Genomic DNA, 21,726 nt, shown 5'->3' with positions numbered 1-21,726 from the left:
AAGCCTCGCTTTCAGCCGAACACGTTTCCACTTAATGCACTTCCCAGCTCCAAATCGTATACACAAGCTTAACAAAATTCATTGAATATCCCGAATACTAAAAACCCAGTCCAACAAAACGGACTTCACATTGAATCGGGATACGATAGACAGCTATTGGCGTTTTTCACCATTCTGCGTTTTGTTTTCCACATTGCGTTTCGTTTTTCGTGCTGTATCGGCGTTTCTAGCCATTTTGCGTAGTGCTGGATCCAATCGACATGTCGCATGTCCGCTCTATCTGATATTACTGTCTGTGTTGCACCCACAAAGGACTTAGGTTCAGTAGATTGGAATGTCGTTAATATATTTTCAATGTACGTTTTTGATTGACCTGAAAATTCAGAACACTAATTGTAATCAAGTGAGATTATTTTTGCGTCAGTGTTTTCTTGATAGAAAATACTAGGATAAATATTGAATTCGGTAAATTCAGTGCTGAAAGAGATACAAAAACCTGTAAAGTACCAAATAAGATAAGAAAAGTTTTCTAAACTCCAAGTTCCTTAATGTATTAGCGATCTATCCATCTTAGGTCTGTTTATCGAGTCTCAGTTGGTGCAAGCAGAAAGCATTTACCGATCGCTAACAGCGCCATCTCTGCACATAGTATATCCATTCCATCTAGCAGAAAGCGTAAACATAAAACCCGTCGGCTACTTACAGAAATATATTCCACTCCCGTGTCCTAGTTCATATGTAAATATAATACATTTATTATGTATTTCTATGTTGAATACGTGTTGTATGTTTGACTTGTTTATTTAGGCTCACCCCTTTATAACTGTATTCTTTATAAGGATCAATATCATGATGGGCACTTTAAGGGGGAATAAGAAAATTGTCATGTGCTCGTGGATTTCGGAACCTTCGACTTGGATTAGTTCAAATTAAATAATGTAGGTTGTATGGTAAATGGGTAATCTTATTACTGTGACGAATGATGTCACGGATTGTTAGTTAATATTTTTAGTGAGGACTTGGTTTTAGAGCGACTACTCGGGATAAAATACATGAATATGGAATGAGCATTTTTTTATGGAGAACGATGTACTAAGTGTTAAAATCGTTAAGTGGCCTATTTAGTAAGGTAATGAATTATATGTCCGTATAGTTCGCATGGGCCTGAGACTTTATTTTATTACTTAGTCGACAATTTATGTACACACAAAATACAAATTAAAACACAACCTAACGAAATAACATGCATATTGCTGCAGCTATTTATAAGAAATCTCTATCAGATGAACATAGAGCTGTTCATCTGATAGAGATTTCTTTATATCGGAGAAAGGGTTGAAATTTTACTGAACTTGATAAGCCCTAAGCCCTAAGTAACACTGCTAACTGTAATATTGGCTAAAGTAAACCAGATTTATTTGCCATTTCCAAAGATTTCTTTATAAACTAGTTTAGTCTTCGGAGAATTTCTAATATTGTTCTGTTCTCCGTTGTAATGGAGACGCACCTTCACTCGATACAATGTTTTACGAGGTAAACATTGAAAGTGTTTGAAGTTTCGAGATTTATGTGGGAACGGGAAATGGATGTGAAAATGTGAGGTCTCACTTTTATAGTGCGGGATACTTAGCATAATGTCTGTCTGGATACACTGTTTATTTGAGATTTATTTGTTCTACTTTCTGTCTATTTACTCTGAAGTAAGATAAGAGCTCTTTTTGCCAAAAAATGCTAAAAAGAGTGTCTTTCTTCTTCAAATTATAAACAAAAAAACACATAATATTTGTCCCATTCTACTGCTAAAATTAGTTATGAGTCTTTGATATTCGAATCCAAACGGGTTGAAATTTTTGACAATATTAATTCAACGCTTATCAAAGCAGTTGGTAGATAGTTTACAACTCCCAACATTTCGAGCAGTCATGTTAAAGTTAGGTACCAATTTAGTACCACACAAAGCTAAAGATCAAGAAAACTTCTTACCAAAGGCATCCATATTCCTGCTCGCTATTCATCCTGACCCGTTTATCATTACTCCGTGCAATTGTGCGTACAAGCACACATCAAAGTCAGAGTTCCCTGAAACTAATAAGACTGGCCAATTATATTCATAGATGGGTGCTTGCGAATACCAGATATAACCCTCTAAGGGTAATGTCACTGGGATATCTTTGGATGAAAGTGGACGAGTCTTGGGTAAAGGGATAGAGAGCAAAGAGGCCACAAACGCTCTTTATTAACGTTTCTCAGGCTCTTAAAGAAAATTGTTGGGATTATGCAAGTTAATTACAGAGACAAAATGAGGTCCATAAATTGCTTGCTTATAAACGGATGTGAATGCAATGCCATATCATTTCGTTGATTACTTTTAAATTTCTGCATTGCAAATGCAGAAGCTTATTCTTTATTTTGGACTTGTAATATTTTCTTAGAAACTGGCCTATATCTTGTAATTAATATGTTAGTCAAAACAAGGCGCCTCAAATACGAACCAAATGTTTCGTATCCAACTCTCTCATCGTATCAAGTCGTTGCGTGCGAACATTGCGTACATTGCATCACAGTCTAAACAGGTTATATCTGCAACCAGCAGGTCTATGCGTGGCCTTATGTTTGTGATCGTGCGAAATTATGTAAAACTAAATGACGTAAAGAAAGGGCATGTTTTAATACTGGAAATGTTATGGTTTGGTTAATTACGTCGATTGATAGTGTCACGTGTTACACCGTGAGAGCGAGATATAAACGAGATGCTTTCTTTAACAAAAGGTGAGTTACATGATGAGCAATCTACATCAGTAGATCAGTAGATTAAATGCTTATGACTGAGATTAGATAATGGTCGGTTAGTTAACCAGACTTGTAGAGTCGAATGCTGTGACTTACTTTGAGGGACTTTCATTGCTTTATGTAATGGATGACGGATGGACGAATACCGAGATATACGTCCCACTGTTTCAAGTGATTTACATTCTTCCGGTATTGTCACAGACCTTGGTAAATTCAAAGCATTGTGTAACACAATAGCCAACGAAATGGAATTTGAATCTAAAATACGTAAACCTGTGAATGAATATAAACAATTTACTTTACGGTACAAAATAAAGGAACTCTTAGGGACAAGTATCATTATGTTTATAAAAATATATTCACAACCGCGAAGAAAGATTGCGGCTTATTAATCTTTTAAAATTCTAATATTTGTGTATAAATAAGAAAATTATAAAAATACCCTTAGGGCCTAAAAGATGTTCAGTTTCAAGGCTGTCGAGAATTACTCTGTTTGTGTTGGGTTTCAGTTCAGCCACTTTGCATCAATGAATAAATAAATATTCCCTTTATCGATATCCTTTTTTGATGCTCAAAAGATTTTCCTATAAAAAGAAGCTCATGAAATAAAGATGATTCTGAGTGATTGTCTCAAATATTATGTTACCATGGAAGCTTATTTTTTATTTCAATTGAAGACGGTTGAGAGGCCAAAAATAGTCCGAAGTTATATCAAACTTTTTCAATTTGCTATTTCTGGAACTTCGATATCGTTTGGTATTCAGCAACTTCTACTCAAATTGGAAGGATACCCAAACATAATTAGGAAAAGGGTTGAGCCAATAAAGCCATAAGTTATTAGGCTTAACGTTTTTTCATGTTACTCTCGAAACGAACCATTAAATAAAATTGGACGCAGCCATAAAAGCAATATCGATACAAGACGAAGAAATATAAGCTTCCTTAAAAGCTTGTTACTCTTAACGTCTGGAAACGATCCTTATTGCTTCAATTTATTTAGATGAGAAACAAATGTAAGCGTAATAATCGAAAAATCTAGAAGAGGTATCAAATGCTCCACTGTTTGTAGCCGTCGAAGTTCTAATCCTCTGATAAATCGACTAAAACAGTTTCAAAACTCTCGCTTTCGTTATACAAATTGATTTGGAGTTCCAAAATGGTATTTAGTGTCCTTTAGCCCTACAGTGATAAAATCTCAAAGATCTTCTCTTACAAAAATCATACTTGTTTTTTCCTTCGATATCTTTGATTCAGAATTTATCCCACTTCATAATTCTCTTTCCGAACGAAAACTTATTTGGAACTTCAACGAGAGATTTAATGGATGTCGGAAAGTTGGCAGCTTTTATCATTAATTTGGCTTTTGTAATACGATTACATGATACGACCAGATCCGTTTGTGTACTTTCTGTTTTACTTTTCATTATAATAATATTAGACATCTTTCATTGTTCCAAAATTGATCCGATTTTCAAACTCTTATTGGAATTAATTTTCAAATTTTGTTGAAAATTAGGTTGTTTCTGCTTTTGAAGTTAGGCAGTTCAGTATGTATTTAAGTAGCTTTTCAGGGACCAGTTTATTGTTAACGCAAAATTTTATTCTGCGCGTCCTATATGAATCGATTTGCGTAAGAATCCTTGAAATTATTTTCCTTTTTATTTATTATCTAGATAGGTACAGTCCTATTTATATCTATAAAAGCTCGTTAGCTGATGATAATCTTTCTACCTTTATAAAGTAAATCATAATGCGAAATTATCATCTTTAAAATTCCCGTTTTTGTAGGTAGGTATACATTTCAACCATTTTATCTGGTAATTACGAACGCTTTAGCCAATCCCGAAATCTTGTATCTTGTTGTCCCAAAAGAGACAATGGATTTAACATTGTTTAAGTAAATAGATTTGCCCGTTTTAAATAGGACAGTGAAACTTTACCTAGGATACTAACAGGCTGTCCTCGGCCTTAGACGAGTTGAATTTCTGTCGGGACTATAGTAATCGATCTTATGTTTGGAGACGAAAGTTATTTTCTTCAAGGTACGTGCCTTACGTACCTGACGTGTCTTTTTAGGCACTTGAGCTATTAGTTCGGGGTAGCTGTAGGGCCATTTTTAAGCGCTAACTAATAGCGTACGAATAGATACTGTCAACAAATCCTAGAAGCGAACACTGGGGTATCAAGAAGATGAAACGTACCTTAATTTTCATCGGAGTTTAAAAACACGTAACATTATAATGTAATGCAACAATAACTTAATTTGTACGGCATACGGCAGCAGTTTTCAAAATTAATTAGCCCACCTTTTGTCACGAGTTAATTTAAAATTTATTTCGATTCGTCCGCCATTTTCTGGGTACGGGGTAATTACGTCTACGTTTCGCGTTTTACTTTATTCGCATTCGCTTACGTTTTCGTTTTAATGTAATTTCTCTTTTTGTGTTTTTTATTGCGTATTTTTATTGCAAAATGTGTTCCATATTAGATCTTTTTGTTTCATGATTCCAAGGTTTTCAGTTCCGAATAAATTCGTTCTCACTATTCAATTTATAAACACTAATTGACTATATTTATAAAGTTTTAGGATTTTTTTTGTAGATTAGACGAACAAGTTAATAGAGAAACATACAAGGTTTAATTCAACAATATCCTGCAAAAACAAAACAAGGTTTCCAGAACAAAAACAGCCCCCACTAATGAAACGGTAAACAACCTGAATTAAATTAATAACCAAATAAATGAACAATAGTTACGAGGCTTAAACACATTAGTGGCAACAAGTTTAACTGTGTTATAGTTTATTATGTTGACGGTATACGATCCTGTGACCCTACCACTATCTGTTAACGTAACAATTTGCTATAGAGGAAGCGAGATGGCGCTATATGCCATATATATCTGTCTCGCTCCCACTCCTACAAGTTATAATATAAGAGGCGTTGGTAGGCAGTTTGTCCTTAGAATTGTTTACTTTGTTTTATCTTTCCCGACTGGCCGGCGAAGATAACTCGTAGTCACGGCAGACCCATTTATTTTACTACATACATAAGTATAAGGTTTACGCAGTTTTTGTATCGTCTTGTTAATAGGGTGTCATTTTCGTGAATTAGATGATAAAGAGAAAGAAAGGAATTATGATTTATTTTGGGAGATATTCGACCGTTTTTGTTTTGCGATTGTTTGGCCATTTTATCCTTCCGATTAAATAAATATATAGAGAACCAACATGTCTTCCCCCTGTTATAACACGATTTCTTTCGAGTTAATACAAATTCCAGTATTTTTTACAAAAATATAATATGTCTTATAAAATATATAGTCTTACTTCTGAAACAAATACCAACTCGGAATCTCCTTAACCCATACCTGGCGAAGCGATCAAAATAACGTAATATCGTTCTGTCCATCCAATTCTGGTTTCCTTAATTAGGGTCGAAGCATTTAGCATACAAGCTGCGTAATGAAATGCGGCGTCACCGGCGAGTAAATAAAGTCAAACCCTTGTCAACGCCCACAACGTAAAGTCGCAGACACACTGAATGTTACTAATGAACCGTATTACTGTATTTCTAGTTTGTTTGTTTAAAGTTTATAAGATCTGTGCTTGTACTATGAGCTTCTAAACTGTCTTAGAATGTATCTGTTATTGTGGAAAGGAGATGGAGCTTAACACTGCGCGTATTGCTGTCTTGCTTCAAAGATTGCACTTATTGTCTTTTCAAACAGTTTATGAGATCGTGGTACAGGTATTTTCTTAGAATTTTGTCTCTATGTCTTTTTAGAATTATAAGTTTGTTCGTTTGTCAGTATATTTTCTTAATTTTGAATACAGCTGAAACAAAACAGTATTTCTTAGAACTAGACTTAAACTGAGTTTATGTAATAGAAAGTCTTTATGTCTCCATTTTAGGAATTTAGTCGTGTTGTTTTAATTAAAATAAGTTATGTAAGTAAGTAAATATTTTGTAGGTAGGTTTATTCTTTACAGTAGAAAATGTAGAATACTAGCTTCTCTAACGCAGTCGGACCAAAGTACCTAAGTGTGATATGAAAGGGTGTACTGAGAATATGATTTAAATCTCTATTTTCAATGATAAGTTTTATCTGAACATGAAAACCGGTCAAGTGCGATTTGTACTCGCGACGCTGAAGGTTCCATGCAAATGGACCCCTGACCCGTTTTTTTAAGGAACCCTAAAAAGAAAGTAAACAGACCAGCTTCCATAAGAATAATAAGAGATAATGACATTGTATGATTTCATATTATTATTAATCTGGATATCCGCTATTGAAACTCTAGGACAATTTAAATACAGGTAGGCAGATGGTCCGTTGTTAACTCAACGATAAGACCGGTTTAAGTGAAAGGATTAACTTGATGTTTGAAGGCAAACGCGTCAGAGTTAACTACGTGTTGACAACTGTAATCTGGCACTTAACTACCAGTTAATCATTATAGTTAATGAAATGCGAATTTAGTGTTTCCTGTTCGTTTTGTAGGTGGAGTTTTTACTGTAGTAGATAAGATAAGAGCCTCCGTAATCAGCTGATTTTGGCAGGCCGGTTTGCTAACTCCATATTTAAAAAAATGCATGTGAGGCTCTGAAACACCGACGTTTAATAACGACTGGAAGCTCAAAATAGTTGAAAAATGGGTAGGCAGAATATGTAAACGAAACCGTATTAACCAAAAAATCAACGATATGTGTATAGTCCGACACAAAAAAACACAGATGACGTTACAAGCTTCTTTCTCCAAAGAGGTGGTTGTTCATGAGGATTGGATGAGGAACTAAAATGAATGGTAGAAAATTATGTAATAATACAATAAAAAAAACAGTTAGCTACATTTCCTTTTGTTTTAAAACATTTTTTATACCCTTCACCCCTGCCCTTAAATTTAACATATCTACTATCGATCTACGCCTCCTCTATAACTTAATTAAAATATACTTCTTCTAACTTTAAATGAAAACAAATTTCAATATTTAGTAATACAATCAGCTGACGTATCAGCCAGTGTATACGGGTCCCTAATCGGCAGTACTTCAATTGATTGAGTGTGAAATTACAAAAGGTTGAGTCGGTTGTGTTGGATCTGATGAGAATACCGCACGCTCCCACTTAGTGGACGTCGATTCTATTGTTCTACTTATGGTTAAGTATAGGTAGCAACTAGAAGGCTAAAAATAGACTTAATCAGTTATGGAAATTGTTAGAACTATTCAGAGATAGGCTAGGCATATAGTTCACGAGTTTTTTGGGAAGTTTTTAGTTAAGTTGTCGATCGATCATCATATAGAATTGGACTTTCGATAAATATATCTTCGTATGTCCCTTTATATCAAAAGAAAAATCGTCAGTAAATGACTAGGGGACGTTTTCCGACCTGGAAATTATCAAATGACTTCTAGCGCTTTGGGTTGAGCAGGAGTGTCCGAGTGTCAGACCTTTACTCGCTTAAACCCACCCATGTTTTTTCTTTTGCGTAATTTTCGGCGTTTCTGCTGGCACCAACAACTACCTCACGTTAGATTCAAATGTCGCATTTGTATTACGAATACTTTCGCACGTGGCACCCACTGATCATAGAACATTGCTATGAATTAATTGACGTAATACAATAATTAAAAGTAAAACAATCTGACATAAGATAATATACGTAATAATTATCAAAACATACCATTCCTTACAATTGTGTTATCATAACCTTCTAACATATTGTTATTAATTACGTTATGTCATTTTATCAATTAAAAAGAGATTGTTTTATATTGTGCATGTTATGGGATAAATTCAAGGTCGTTACTAAGTTTAAACTTAATATTTTCAAATAAGAATGTAATACACCTATGTAATGTAATAATAAACCTAACAGTGTTTTAAAATCTTAACAAAATGAGGATGTTTTCACTATAACGACGAGGTTTTAGATCAATCTCTCTCAAATGTTCTGTACATAATGTAGTGCGAACTCCTATTGAGGCTGAAAGTTATTTTTATTACATAGGCAATGTAATATCTATAGGAACTCAACAAAACATGTAAACCAATGTCAATAAGCCTTTAAAGTCAAGAGTAGGTCACGTAATTATTAAAATATCGGCTAAGGTTAAAAAACTTTCACACTGCAATGTTGAATGACTACAAACAGCACTGACCACGGAACATAAAATTGTAGATGGAAGTGCCACTAAACTGTCGCAGTATTGGCAAGAGCGGATTTTAAACGAAAGCTGGGCGAGTTGATAAATACCCGACTACTCAGATACAAAAAACAAATAATTTTATTTGTCTCCTTTGAAATTTTGCCGGCCCGGACCCGGCCTTTGGAGAAATCCGCTCCTGTCTGGAACCAGTTCCAAAAACAAATTCGCTTGTTATTTCTTTACAAAAAATTCAAGTTTCTGAGTCAAATTCGATTATTTTATAGAACCAAATACAGAAGTGAAAGAAAACGGTTTTTTATGTTAAAATTAATCCATCATCCCCACATCACCCTCAAGCGCAATTCGGGACATTCCGAGTGAGTACCACTTCCTTCTACTCCTATGTTCCGTGGTCTTGACAGTACTAAGTTCAATCAAGCAGCACGAATTGTGAATTACATGAACAAAACACAATTCCAAGCCTTTATCGGTCAAGGTCGTTTAAAAGACAGTTGACCACTTACACAAGGTCAATAAATTGATCTCTTTCATCGGACATGTTTAAAGTTTTTTTATTGATACTGAAATAATTTTAAAGTAGGTACTTCAGTGAGAGAGATTCTATTCATCCAAATTGAATAACGCGTCGATTTCATATTCGGTTTTTATGTATAGAATGGTTTTAGGTAAATTAATACCAGTAAGTTAGTTTGTTAGTAGCAGTATCCATGTGCTGTGCGTAATATTAAAACGGGTTATTCTAAAACACTTAAATCCTTGCAAAAATTTATGGCACTTAGGTAAGCATTCTATACCACTTCGTCTCAATCAAAATATGTAATCATACTGAGTTAGATCCTAACACTCGTGCCCCACATAAATCTTACATAAGATTACGTAGCACAATACATTAGAAATCGCCGAATGTCATTAGCCAATTCTTGTATGCATTCTCTGTCAAATAACGCGAAGACACTAGCGCCATCTAGTAAAATTATTACTGCAACATCCCTAGTCCCTGCAATATTTAATAGATGGCGTTGCTCCCAGTTTTCTCACCCTATCGCAATAGGCCGGCCGTTCCATAAAATGATCTATAATAATGCATTCGAAATTTAAAATCAGACCTCAATTGCTATTCTTAGACGTTGAGATACATAAAAGTGTAAGCTATATTCATAATCGGCTAACGTAATTTTATATCTTTCTATCTCGCAATATCGCGTTTTATAGAATTCTTAGCGTTATACAACTGGCTAATGACAAAATCGTTTTGTCTGTCAATTGAACGAAAGCGTGTCGGTTAAGTTCGTAATAACCTTGGTTCAGTGACAATGAACTTCAAAATCTGTAAGACAAGTCCAATTTCGCAATTTCTTATGAATTTATTGAAATTGCTTTACTTTTTATGAACTTTGCTTTATGCTTGTTCATTTGAGTTTTTATTACTTTGATTGATCTCGTGAATAGCAATTTTAAATAATTGAAACATTTGTTATTATGATGTAAAAGAATCTAAGTTTTATACAATTTCTTAATAACTTTGTCTTCTATATGCTATTCTTTTTTTGTAACTTTCCTAAATATCTTTTTATCTTAACATTAAGGACTACTTTTAACTGAGCTTATGTGAAAACAACATCAAAATAAATCCGTTAAACCTATTCAATCTTCAACACATACATTCCAAAATCGACGTCAACCCAAAATCAAGCAAAATAGAAAGGTAGAACAAACACAAAAACTAAATCAACACCCGTGTATCCTAGAACTGTCTGGAGGTCTTTTGATTCTGTTGCTACCTGAGCGTGGATTATCATATTTTTTTAGTGCCCAAGGCCGAGACGGTTAAAACCTTATACACAACGGTTAGAACGTGCCCCGCGCCGGCAAATGCGGGTTAACGAATATTTTGTTGGTATAATGCTCTTGCGCCGTTTATTGTTATTGTTCAATTTTTTTGTGTATGTTGAGTTGTTTTCGGTTAGAGGTGTTGATGGTTGGCACGTTTTGGTAAAATTAAATGTCAAATTAGCAGCTGGCTCGGTCTTAGAATTTTCTAAGATAAATAAGACAATTGAATGTTTGTTTATAGTTCTAACAGAACTTGGACCATAACTTAATTACAAAGTTTAAAAAATACTGGAATTTGAACTGGCTGGCAATCTAGTTAAACAATGAATTTAAGAAGTAAAATCAAAGTAATGATAGTAGAACGTAATAGAATGAAATGTTAGCCTTATTTGTAACATATTAAGTTTTGAATTGGTATATTGGTAATTCATAGAGGTTGGAATTTTTTTATTAACCTTCTGTCTGAAACTAAAACCTGTCAACATAACCAATTCTCTATTGCATTAGACAAATTTAATATTTCTTTTTTTATTTATTGTTATTTAATTTTAAATTAAACGTAGGTACATATTCAGTATTCATAGCGACACTGGAAAAAATGTCGTCCATAAATATTATGACAAATTGACTCCAGAACTTCATTTACTAGAATGACAGCTTTTATTACATAAAAAAAATCTTTTAAGTCAACTAATGAGGGCATATTTATCCCGATAAATATGCGTGAGTAAACTGTTTTAAGTAGAAAGCAAATTAATCAAGATTAATTTAATATTAAAAACTGCAAACTAAATAAGATCTTAATAGTTAGATAACTTTTTTATCCAAGGATTATCACTCAAAAACTAATTGAATAATATTGCATGTAGCATGCAATCTGCCCTACCTGTGCCGCTCCCTTTTATATGACAAATATGACAATAAAAAACGCTGTTCTTTTTACATATTACAAATTAAAGTAAATGTATGTTGACTATTATGAACGTTAAAGAAGTTTCAAAATTTACATAATACACCTACATTTGTTTCTATAAAAAAAGTTTATAAAACGTTACATCTAATACAGTCTGATTCGTAATCATTTGTAAAATGACTTTTTTAATTGTTCAATTTTTCATATACCAAGGTAAAATCTGTTTTAGGGGTAGAATCTGTAGTATAACTACACAAAAAAGCACAAAAGATTTCGGACATGTTTGAAATAATGCTTTCTACTCATAAAAAGAAGTAAATAATAAAATGCAAATTAATAAAGACATTGTTGAATAATAACTTGAAGGTTAATTGACTAATAATGTTTTTTTATTGTTACAGAACTGAACAAAAGCAAAACGAGGCGCGCTGGCCGCGAAACATGAATTAGATATCGCTCCAACGATATCGAAACGTAAGTAGTTTGGTAATAAACATTTATATTAAACTATTAATTATTCACAACTTTCACACAGCACCATCTGGTGTCAAGCCAGACAAACTAAGCACAGTTTTACGTATGATCACTAGACAACTGATAAACCATAATCTTAAAATATATAAATGTCGTGTCACAATGTTTGTCCTCAATGGACTCCTAAACCACTTAACCGATTATAATTAAATTCGCACACCATGTGCAGTTCGATCCAACTTGAGAGATAGGATAGTTTAAATCTCAAGTTATAGTCGCAATTTCTTCTAACCACGCGGACGAAGTCGCCGGCAACAGCTAGTCTAATATATAATGAATTTATACCAATTCGAGAAATTGAAAAATTTCATTATACTTGTTCGACTGGCGACTAGTCTGCTACGTCAGCTCGTGACTAAGACCGCGTCAGTAAACAACACTAGTAACCTTTTTAAGAAGAGTGGTAAAGATCTATAAAGCTAAAATTACTCATTTTATAAACGATAATGTATTAAATTTCTGAAAAAGGGTTTCATCCTTTCTTCGTGACGGAACCATTACTCTTTGCCTAATACAAACAATCAAACCGCCAATCTTACGACCTGTCCCTTCGAGCCAAAACAAGGTTTTACTACGTAGTTAATTAGATTTCATACTCGGAACAGGAATTTTCCATTCGGGACCCGCGTTGTTTAGGATAATTCAAACAGAAATAATAATTATTCAAACAAAATCCACCGGTTTGATGTTTGCGTAGGCCCTGATTGTACTGACTAATGAATGTACCTCAAACTTTACGAATTTCAACTCTAGCCACCCAGTTTTAGGCCACGTTTTCCTCTCTCCTTCTTAATTAAGACAGTTGTAACTTTATAATTTTCGAATTGTGTCGAAAAAGTAAACAATGTGTGACAAAATTATGATTTTGTTGAAATTGTACTGCTCTTATTGTATCTCGAATTAATTTTAACTTAAGTATACGTAATATGTTATTTCATTAAACAAATGGAGTTATAAGACCTTATTTTAGGTCGAAACAAATTTATAAAGCAGAAGTAGAATAAAATACCTCGCTTTTATATACGTATGTTGTTTTTTACAACTTAGTTCAATCATCAACCTAGCTTAATAATAACCAATAAGTTTCATCATAATCCGTCCAGTGTTTGTTGCGTAAAAGGAGTCCAAATCATATTAAATTTATAACTATTAAATTGATCTATACCTGAAGACAATTTAACGTTCACTGAAAACTTATTTTTCGACAAAAATAAGTGTCATCTTGATAACGTAAGCGAGCAGTCTTTATCAGCTGAGTAGTAAAATTTATGAAGCAGAATAAAATCGTTGAGTTACACGTTCGTTTACCGCAAATGGAACTATTAAAAACTCCTTAGTAGGTAGTATAAACAGCCAATATATGTGCGTCCTCCTGTAAAGGGAAGGTTTTAAGCGATGATCATCACGCTAGCTCACTTCGAGTTGGCGCCTTCAAATTCCAGTATTTGTAATGTAGGTTTCCTCACGATGGTTCCCTTCGCCGTTTGTCCACGGACCACCAAAACTCACAGAGATACTTTGTATATCAATAGTTCTATGACACTCAAGTCTCTTGTTAGTAATAAGAAATGATGGATGATAATTTAAAAATATAGGTATAACTACTGATTTTCTTTTTGCAGTAACAACACCTCTTGTATTCATTTTGTGTTATGTTAATTTCCCTTAAGTTATCCTCGTAATGATTGATTGATCGTAATCTTTAGCTCACTCATTATAATTTGAATAAACAATTTAATCGTATTTATCTTCCAGCTATTTATTTTCTAGATCATTATCTCAGTACAATTTTAATCCTCTTAACATTTAATTCTAAACAATCACCTCTAATCCAAAAATCCGAACGAAAAAATCTTCCAAGCTAACATTTTACACGAGCAATTTAATATCAGCTCGAACATTTGAACTTCAAATTTATCTCCCAAGGGCTTAAAGATAAGGCTAAGACATTACATCACCGTGTAATGAACTCAGACAACCAAACTTATTAAAAATTAATCCCTTGAGCTGTCTACGACGCATTTAACTTGCAAACTGGCTAAGTTACGCTAAGATTTATACCAAATTCAGTTTGCACAAATATGAATATTTAACAAAGACTAAAAGCCGGTATCGTACAGAGGTAGATGTTTGCCGCAACGACTACCGATAATTGTGAAGAAATTGTGAATTACATGTTTAGAACTTTTCTGTACAGAAGCTTTAATATTGTATTAGTATTCACAACTGTTTGGTTAAAATACTTCATTTTGCCTTCTTTTGGTTCGTTTTATTTATCTTACTATAAGCTGATTTATTATAGATCGATATCACTTTCCTTGTTGAAAGAAAGGTAGTAATTTATGTCTGACCCATAAGAATCCATTGAAAAAAAAAGTACTTCGCTCTAAATCTTGTACAACCTTATTAGTCAAAATATATGTATAACAAAGCGCAAAACCAAAGAACTAAAAATGTTTAAAGACATTTGAAATTATCTAGCAATATTTTTTGTGCAATTGTATTCATACCTGTATTATGAGTTCAAAACGTACATCTGATGTCGTGTAAGCAAGACGTCACTATGCAACATGCAGTACGATCTCGCTTCCATTAAAGCGTCATATTTACTTTAACGTCCAATAGTACAGGTCGAGGTAATAATGACGATAATAGTTCTATTCTAAACTATTCTAAAGTCTGTTTCACCTTCGTAACCTCTTACGTAACCTTTGGAGACATCAATCTTCTAGATATTATGTAAGAGGCTAAAGCAATAAAGGGCAAACCTGTAGACGATTTTGAATCCACTTAGAATGTTATTACTGAAGTGTTTCGAGGTTTTGAATTTAAATACAGATTCTTTTGTTTAAAAAGCTACTCCAACACTAAGGTATTTAATCCTTGGGTCGTAGGTTGTTTCAGAAAATTGTAGTCGCATGGATAAAGACACCAAAACCTAGAATAAGCGTTGCTAGATCAAACAAATGTTTGTCCATCGCGGAGATCGAACGTAATATTGCGGATACTGGTTTTGGCGAAGAGACTTAAACCACTCGGCTATCTGTGAAGCTGAACTAGTTATTTAAAATTTAAACATGCTCGGAACACTTATCTATTACAATACATTTATTTAACTAAATGAATAAAACGAAGAGTGTCCAAAATAATAATTAATCTTAGCTTGTTAAATTTTGAGTGGATTTTTTTTTGTGATATTTCTTTAAGTTAGTATTTAAGACTTCACTGATGGCTGTTATAACTCTTTGTATATTTAAATCCATGTCACAACTTAAACTTTTACATAAGTATAAGATAAATATCTGAATGTCACTATCATTAAACGGAGCATAAAACTGCCTAACATTGAATTGAGTGCAATTTCTAAATGTGACGTCACTATATATTATGCAAGTATATTCTTAATTAAGACAGTTGTAACATTATAATTTTCGAATTGTGTCGAAAAAGTAAACAATGTGTGACAAAATTATGATTTTGTTGAAATTCTACTGCTCTTATTGTATCTCGAATTAATTTTAACTTAAGTATACGTAATATGTTATTTCATTAAACAAATGGAGTTATAAGACCTTATTTTAGGTCGAAACAAATTTATAAAGCAGAAGTAGAATAAAATACCTCGCTTTTATATACGTATGTTGTTTTTTACAACTTAGTTCAATCATCAACCTAGCTTAATAATAACCAATAAGTTTCATCATAATCCGTCCAGTGTTTGTTGCGTAAAAGAAGTCCAAATCAGCTCAGCTCACTTTGAGCTACATAGTCTATTCTTGACCTAGCCGAATGAATTCCAATTTAAGAGTTGTTTTAATTAAGTTTCGTATACTATATATTCCGTAATTAATACATATTGATTTTCAAGTCTTCTTACCCAAATGGTGAAAACGAAATTTCCGCCAGTCCGCCTGTCACCAGTTTATATCTCATGGACTGTGGTAGCTGGATAGTTTTTTTTTCCGATGACGTACTTATTTTGTCGTTATAACAACAAAACATTAACTAACCATGACAGAGTCCTTTTCTTACATTTATAAAAGCGATAGTTTTTCATAATATGAGGAGGGCCATTTGAAATATCAATATCAAATTGATGAAGCATATAGTTCTAATTAGGCAATAAAACAATTATAAATATGTGTTGCTCATCAAAACGCTCGGCAAGTCACTGCCAATCTCCTTTCGCCTCTTACGTAATCACTTTTTGATCAAATACACAGCAACAATAGGTCGTGATTTATTAGATCAAACGGCTTCTAATCTGTACACCTATTACGGTAACACATTAAGTATTAATATGAGAAAGTCTGAGACGGTATGTGCTCATTAGCTTTAATAACGACGAAAAAATACTTTGTATTGTTTTTATGTAACTGCCAATATTATCGTCAAGCTTGTCTATTTCTATGTCTGTCTATCGAATTTATACAGTTTTTCAGTTCTTTAAATGATTATGCTACGAGTTGATTAACTTAAAAAAAAATCGAACTTATGACTTATTTTAGTAAATCTGGCATCAAAAAAACCTAAGTAATTGTCACCACAAATGCCGCATAACAAACAAATTTCATAGATGACCCATAATTCTGGCTTTTAATCTCTAATATCATCTCAAACGTACTGTAAAAAAATGTTAATCGTATACGGCTTATTAAATAAACAACAACAGTCCAAAAGGTAAATTCTACTTTATTTATTTCATACTCTAACGAAACTCGAACGAACTCCTTTCACCTGTCACGCGGTCGCATCGCAATCGTAAATCACGCTCTCATCGCCTCAACGAGAGTTAATTTCATATTAATTATTCATTCTTGTTTGCACAGCCGCTTTGTTCCAGAAAATGACGAAAATATAGCAAAATTAAATAATTTTGTATGTCAGTGTTACGTCGTGTTTTTTTTTTTAAATCAGATCTGTGCGTTCCGTGACATAAGGGTTAAACGGGACCCTATTAATCTAATGTCTGTCCGTCTGTCCAAGCTGTATCTCATGAACCGTGATAGTGAAGACTTGAAATTTGTTTAGAAGATTACTAAGAAGGCTAATTAGATTAATATTTAAAAATCTCATGCGCTTGTCCGACTCGCACTTGCCCGGTTTTTGATTTTATTACGCAAGAGTTCAAGTTAGAGGCTGTTTCTAGGTTTATTTTAAGTAACAGCTGCGGGTTTGTTTTTTATAACCTATAAAACGCCGTATGCTAACTCAGGTTTTGGTGTGCAATAAAAAATAATTGTTCTATTTTGCAGTCACGATTTGGACATGTCTATATACAATGTGCTATAAAATGAACCAGTGTTTTATGCAGTGATAAGGATTCAACAAACAAATAGGAAATCTCTTGAATTCACTCTTTTATATTTTTTGAGCATATCTTAGTTGTCTTTCATTGCTATTTTCTACAAATACATCTGCCAAATAAACAGATCTTATGTAACTATGTAATAAAAAAACGCTTAACGTCTCTTTGTTATTTGCAAACATACCCGTATCGGTAAATTGAAAAACCGCGAATCGTTCGAGAAAATACGAAAACATTTTTCTGAGGCAAACAAATCGATGGCTTCCGATTTAAAATCGGACCAAAAAATCATCGTTTCATGTAGACGTGTACGCAATATTTACTCCCATTCACCGGGTGTTATCCAAACAGGCATACTACAGTTAAAAGGTAAGCCAGCTTTCTACCCTTAACTAAATGCTGTACGGATTTTTCGTTTTTGCGTGATGCTTTAAAAGGAACTTTTTTTTCATTTCCATAAGCTGTGCGGGCTTTTCGTAGTTTATCGGAATTCCCACTTTTCAATTCACGATTTGATTTGTAAAGTTGTTCAGTTTGATTTGATTGATTTTTCTGTTACTGAATCAACAACGCATTAAATAAACTCACCATCTGCAGTTGGAGATTGGACTTTCGAATTTGGAACAACTTACAATATTTCGCCTTCTGCAAGCTTTATCTCCTTTTTATCCGATGGAAAATTGTCAAATGACTCCTCCCGTTTTAGGTTTAGCGGAAGGGAGTATCAGACTGACTGAAATCCACCCATGTTCCTTCTCTTACCCACGGCCTACCGGGAACGCGGTTAGTCTTTCGGACAATCCTATCAGCCCTAATGAGTTTTTTTTACTGGTTTATTTTATTTTACTGGTCTCTTTTAAACATCATTATTCATCAACTTCTAAAATTTTATATTAAGAATTCTCATAATGTGATTATCAACACCAAAAAAACAAACACTATCTTGATATCATTAGAGTCTCCCACTTAATTAAAGCATTGAGTCAATGTCGTTATATGTCATTTACGATACGTGTCGTTCGTATCATCCGTGACAGTATGTCCAATTAATAACATAAGAAGAAATCCCCAAAAAGGAGAAATAACAAGAAATATTCCGGATATTACTGTTTTACAGTATTTTATTTTGCCTGTGTTAGTCGGGTGTATACCTATAAATAACGTTATGACCAAGTACAATTTATTCCCAAGTCTGAAGGAATCGAGTAACGATTTACTATAAGATTTTTTGCCTATTAAATGGTTGTATTACATTCGAATAGGAACATGTAATTTTCTGTTGTCATGCGAAATATCAAAATCGAGCTGTTTTTCACCTGAAAATAAGTCTAAAATAATTTTGGCCTTATAAAAACTCCATGATTTCAATCCTACAGAACTATAGATAAGTAGAACAGTCTCCCTTTATTACCGGTAGCCGGGCCGTAGAATCAAATAATATTTCGTGAACTGAAGATAAATTTGACGGGTAACATGGAGTTAATTCAGCTGGATTAGGCGCGAAAGCGGAAACAACAAAGTTATCGTAATATAAATTGAATGTCGACTTGTTTTCGAAACAAAACTTCCTTTAAATCGGAAAGGTATTTGATCAGAATTTTCTATAACAATTTTTGATGTAATTTTATACTCAATTATTTAAGCCGCAAGTTTTACTCGCGTTTTTTACTTAAATTTTCGGGACCAAAACAGCAAAATTCGAATAGACATTGAAGACGACTTCATATATCGGTGGCTAACAATACGATTCTAGACTTAGACAATCAGCAAAAACAACAAACATTAACAAGCATTGGTTAACGAGTCGATATCAAAGAACCTAGAAAAAAGAATTCCTCTCGAAGTCTTTCACACACGAGGCAACACATTTCCGATACCCGTAGATTTTACTCAAAATCAAACAGCATTTATTTCTAATAAACCTCTTTTGTGAAGCATTAAATAACTAGTTACTAATCAAACCCAAATGCTGTGTATAGTATCCCAAATGTTGATTTTTAGATGGTGTATGATAACTGTAAACACTGTAAGGTATAGGAGAGAAGACTTCTAAAACTATATTTTTAATTACCGAGAACCAGCACAAAATCTAACATTATAGTTGTATGATATTAGCATTGTTAATATTCTCAAAAAAGATTTTATTCTGCTAGCAACTACTTTCATAGAAGCTCAAGAATCTCGTACATAAGCAAAGGCACTTGTGAAGTAAAGTCGTCTTGTATCGGTCGTGTCGACTCATGTACGAACTAAACTCCAATTCAAGTTCCAAATATTGCTTGGAAACGCCATTTTAAAATACTTGAAAACGGAAGCTTCTTTTGTCTTCCTTGTAACAGGAGCTCTTAGAACTATTCTAGATGTTCACAGGCGAATTGTTCGAGTCAAACGCTTGGTAATATCACCTGAGTTTCCTAATCGTCTTTTGTTCTGTACTTGTATTGCATAAAGGGTAAATTCCAAAATATTGCAACGAAGATTTTATGGAGACGGTATTACTTTGTTGTACTTTCATTTGTGGTACCTAAAGAAGATTTCTCGTTCATTTCTTTAAAAATAGGTTTACTATTGTTCATAGCATAAACAGGTCCTTTAACGTTGGACTTCCATTACTAGTAACATCACAAACAAAAGTTAATCTAACAAAGTAGAGAGCTATCGTCATTAAAACAGCCAACACCACAAGTTTGTTCGAATTCACGAAATTCAAAATTTGAATTGAATTTAACGGTTTTATCATTCGGATTTAACGTTTAATTCTCTCTTGGGTTCCCCAGGATGCGGTCGCGTGGACGCGTCATAGAACACCGCAGCTATGCAACCGTTTCTGGGAATGACGTTTGGGTTTTGAAATGCAATTTAAAATTGGAACTTGGAAATAAAATGGTTATTGCGTGTTGAAGTTTTCTCGTTTTCGTAAGGAGGTTTGAGACATTGATGTGTGATTCTTTTTGTATTGGTATTTTTCAGAAACAGTTTTTTGTATCCTAATGTAGAGCTGGCAAAAATATTTTTAGAAGCACTACTTATAAAAACTTTTTATTAAAAGCTAGATTTTTCAGTTAATGTTAATTAAATATTAATCTAATAGAAAATATATGAATATCTATATACATGTAAAGAAAAATATAAAAATCTTACAAGATACTCTTTTATGAGCATTTTTCTAAAAATAACACAATAAGCGTTTCCCTAACCCGGCCGAAATTAACCTCCAACAAAAATGTTTACCCTTTAGAATTAAAATATTACTTAGTACAACAGAGATGAGAATTTTTCCTTTCGCTTGGCTTGCCTTAATTTAGATATAGGTAACTCAATTTTCTTTTGCGATATTAAAAAAAAGACCTCGATTTTCTGGCGTATTAGCAAATGTATTAAAAACCTTATAAAGGATTAAGAGGGTATCTTCAAGAGTGGTTTAGATGTTACGTAATTGGTTTATCGTATATGTTTTTTTATGTATAACGCTCTTTTAACCCGAGAAGGTAAATGCTCGTCTTATTGGCCTAATAATTGGTAATGTCTTTGAGAATTCGTATATACCAAATTGTCTCCTATACCTGACGAATTCAGTGGCGTTTGTGACACTGGTCTTTGAAGACTCAAGTCGACAGCTATTACTGATTTGTGTTGCCTCGCCAGATACGAGACCTATTTACTTAAATTACAGCACACTTCTTGACTGGATAAAAGTGACATATTTAATTTCGTGCAAATTAACGCTTACTTCACAGTTGTATTTTCTTGCAAAAATTCATCATACAAGAATAGTTCTGTAAATTCGCTTGAGTTTGACGCATGCGCGCTTCATGCAATAGTCCTGACCTTTTGAAGGACTCCACTAAGGTCAGTCGTCCTTGTTCTCTTAACATACATATATAAGGTCTATATATCCATGCATTCTCGCGTAGTTTTATCATAAACGAGCGGCGCCCCGCGGTTTCAACCGTTTCGTTCCCGTTCCAAGGTATATGGGGATGAAATATATTCTCACTCGTTGGTAATCTGGCTTCCTTTGGTTCATTAAATAAAGAGAATAAATCGATAAATCGTCAAAGCTTAACAAGAAAGCTAAGTCGATGAATACAATTACTGGCTATTAAACAATTATTAGATATAACCTCTTAGCGTTACAAAGTATTCATTCTAACGTTAATGCAACGAGAATTGGA

At 33.5% G+C, this 21,726-nt stretch overlaps 1 protein-coding gene across 2 annotated transcripts in view; it reads left to right on the top strand.

Moving 5' to 3' along the window:
- Positions 1 to 12,085: 12,085 nt before the first annotated feature.
- The window catches only part of LOC113500167 (brain tumor protein), an 83,931-nt gene continuing 74,290 nt past the window's right edge, over positions 12,086 to 21,726 (top strand). For both annotated transcript variants that reach the window (XM_026880872.1, XM_026880873.1), the window contains exon 1: positions 12,086 to 12,183. The gene's annotated coding sequence lies outside the window, so the exon portion shown is untranslated. The remainder of the gene's footprint in view (positions 12,184 to 21,726) is intronic.

This window comes from Trichoplusia ni, chromosome 13 (assembly GCF_003590095.1).
Source record: "Trichoplusia ni isolate ovarian cell line Hi5 chromosome 13, tn1, whole genome shotgun sequence".
Classification (NCBI taxonomy): domain Eukaryota; kingdom Metazoa; phylum Arthropoda; class Insecta; order Lepidoptera; family Noctuidae; genus Trichoplusia; species Trichoplusia ni.
This window is presented reverse-complemented; position numbering and strand designations above follow the sequence as displayed.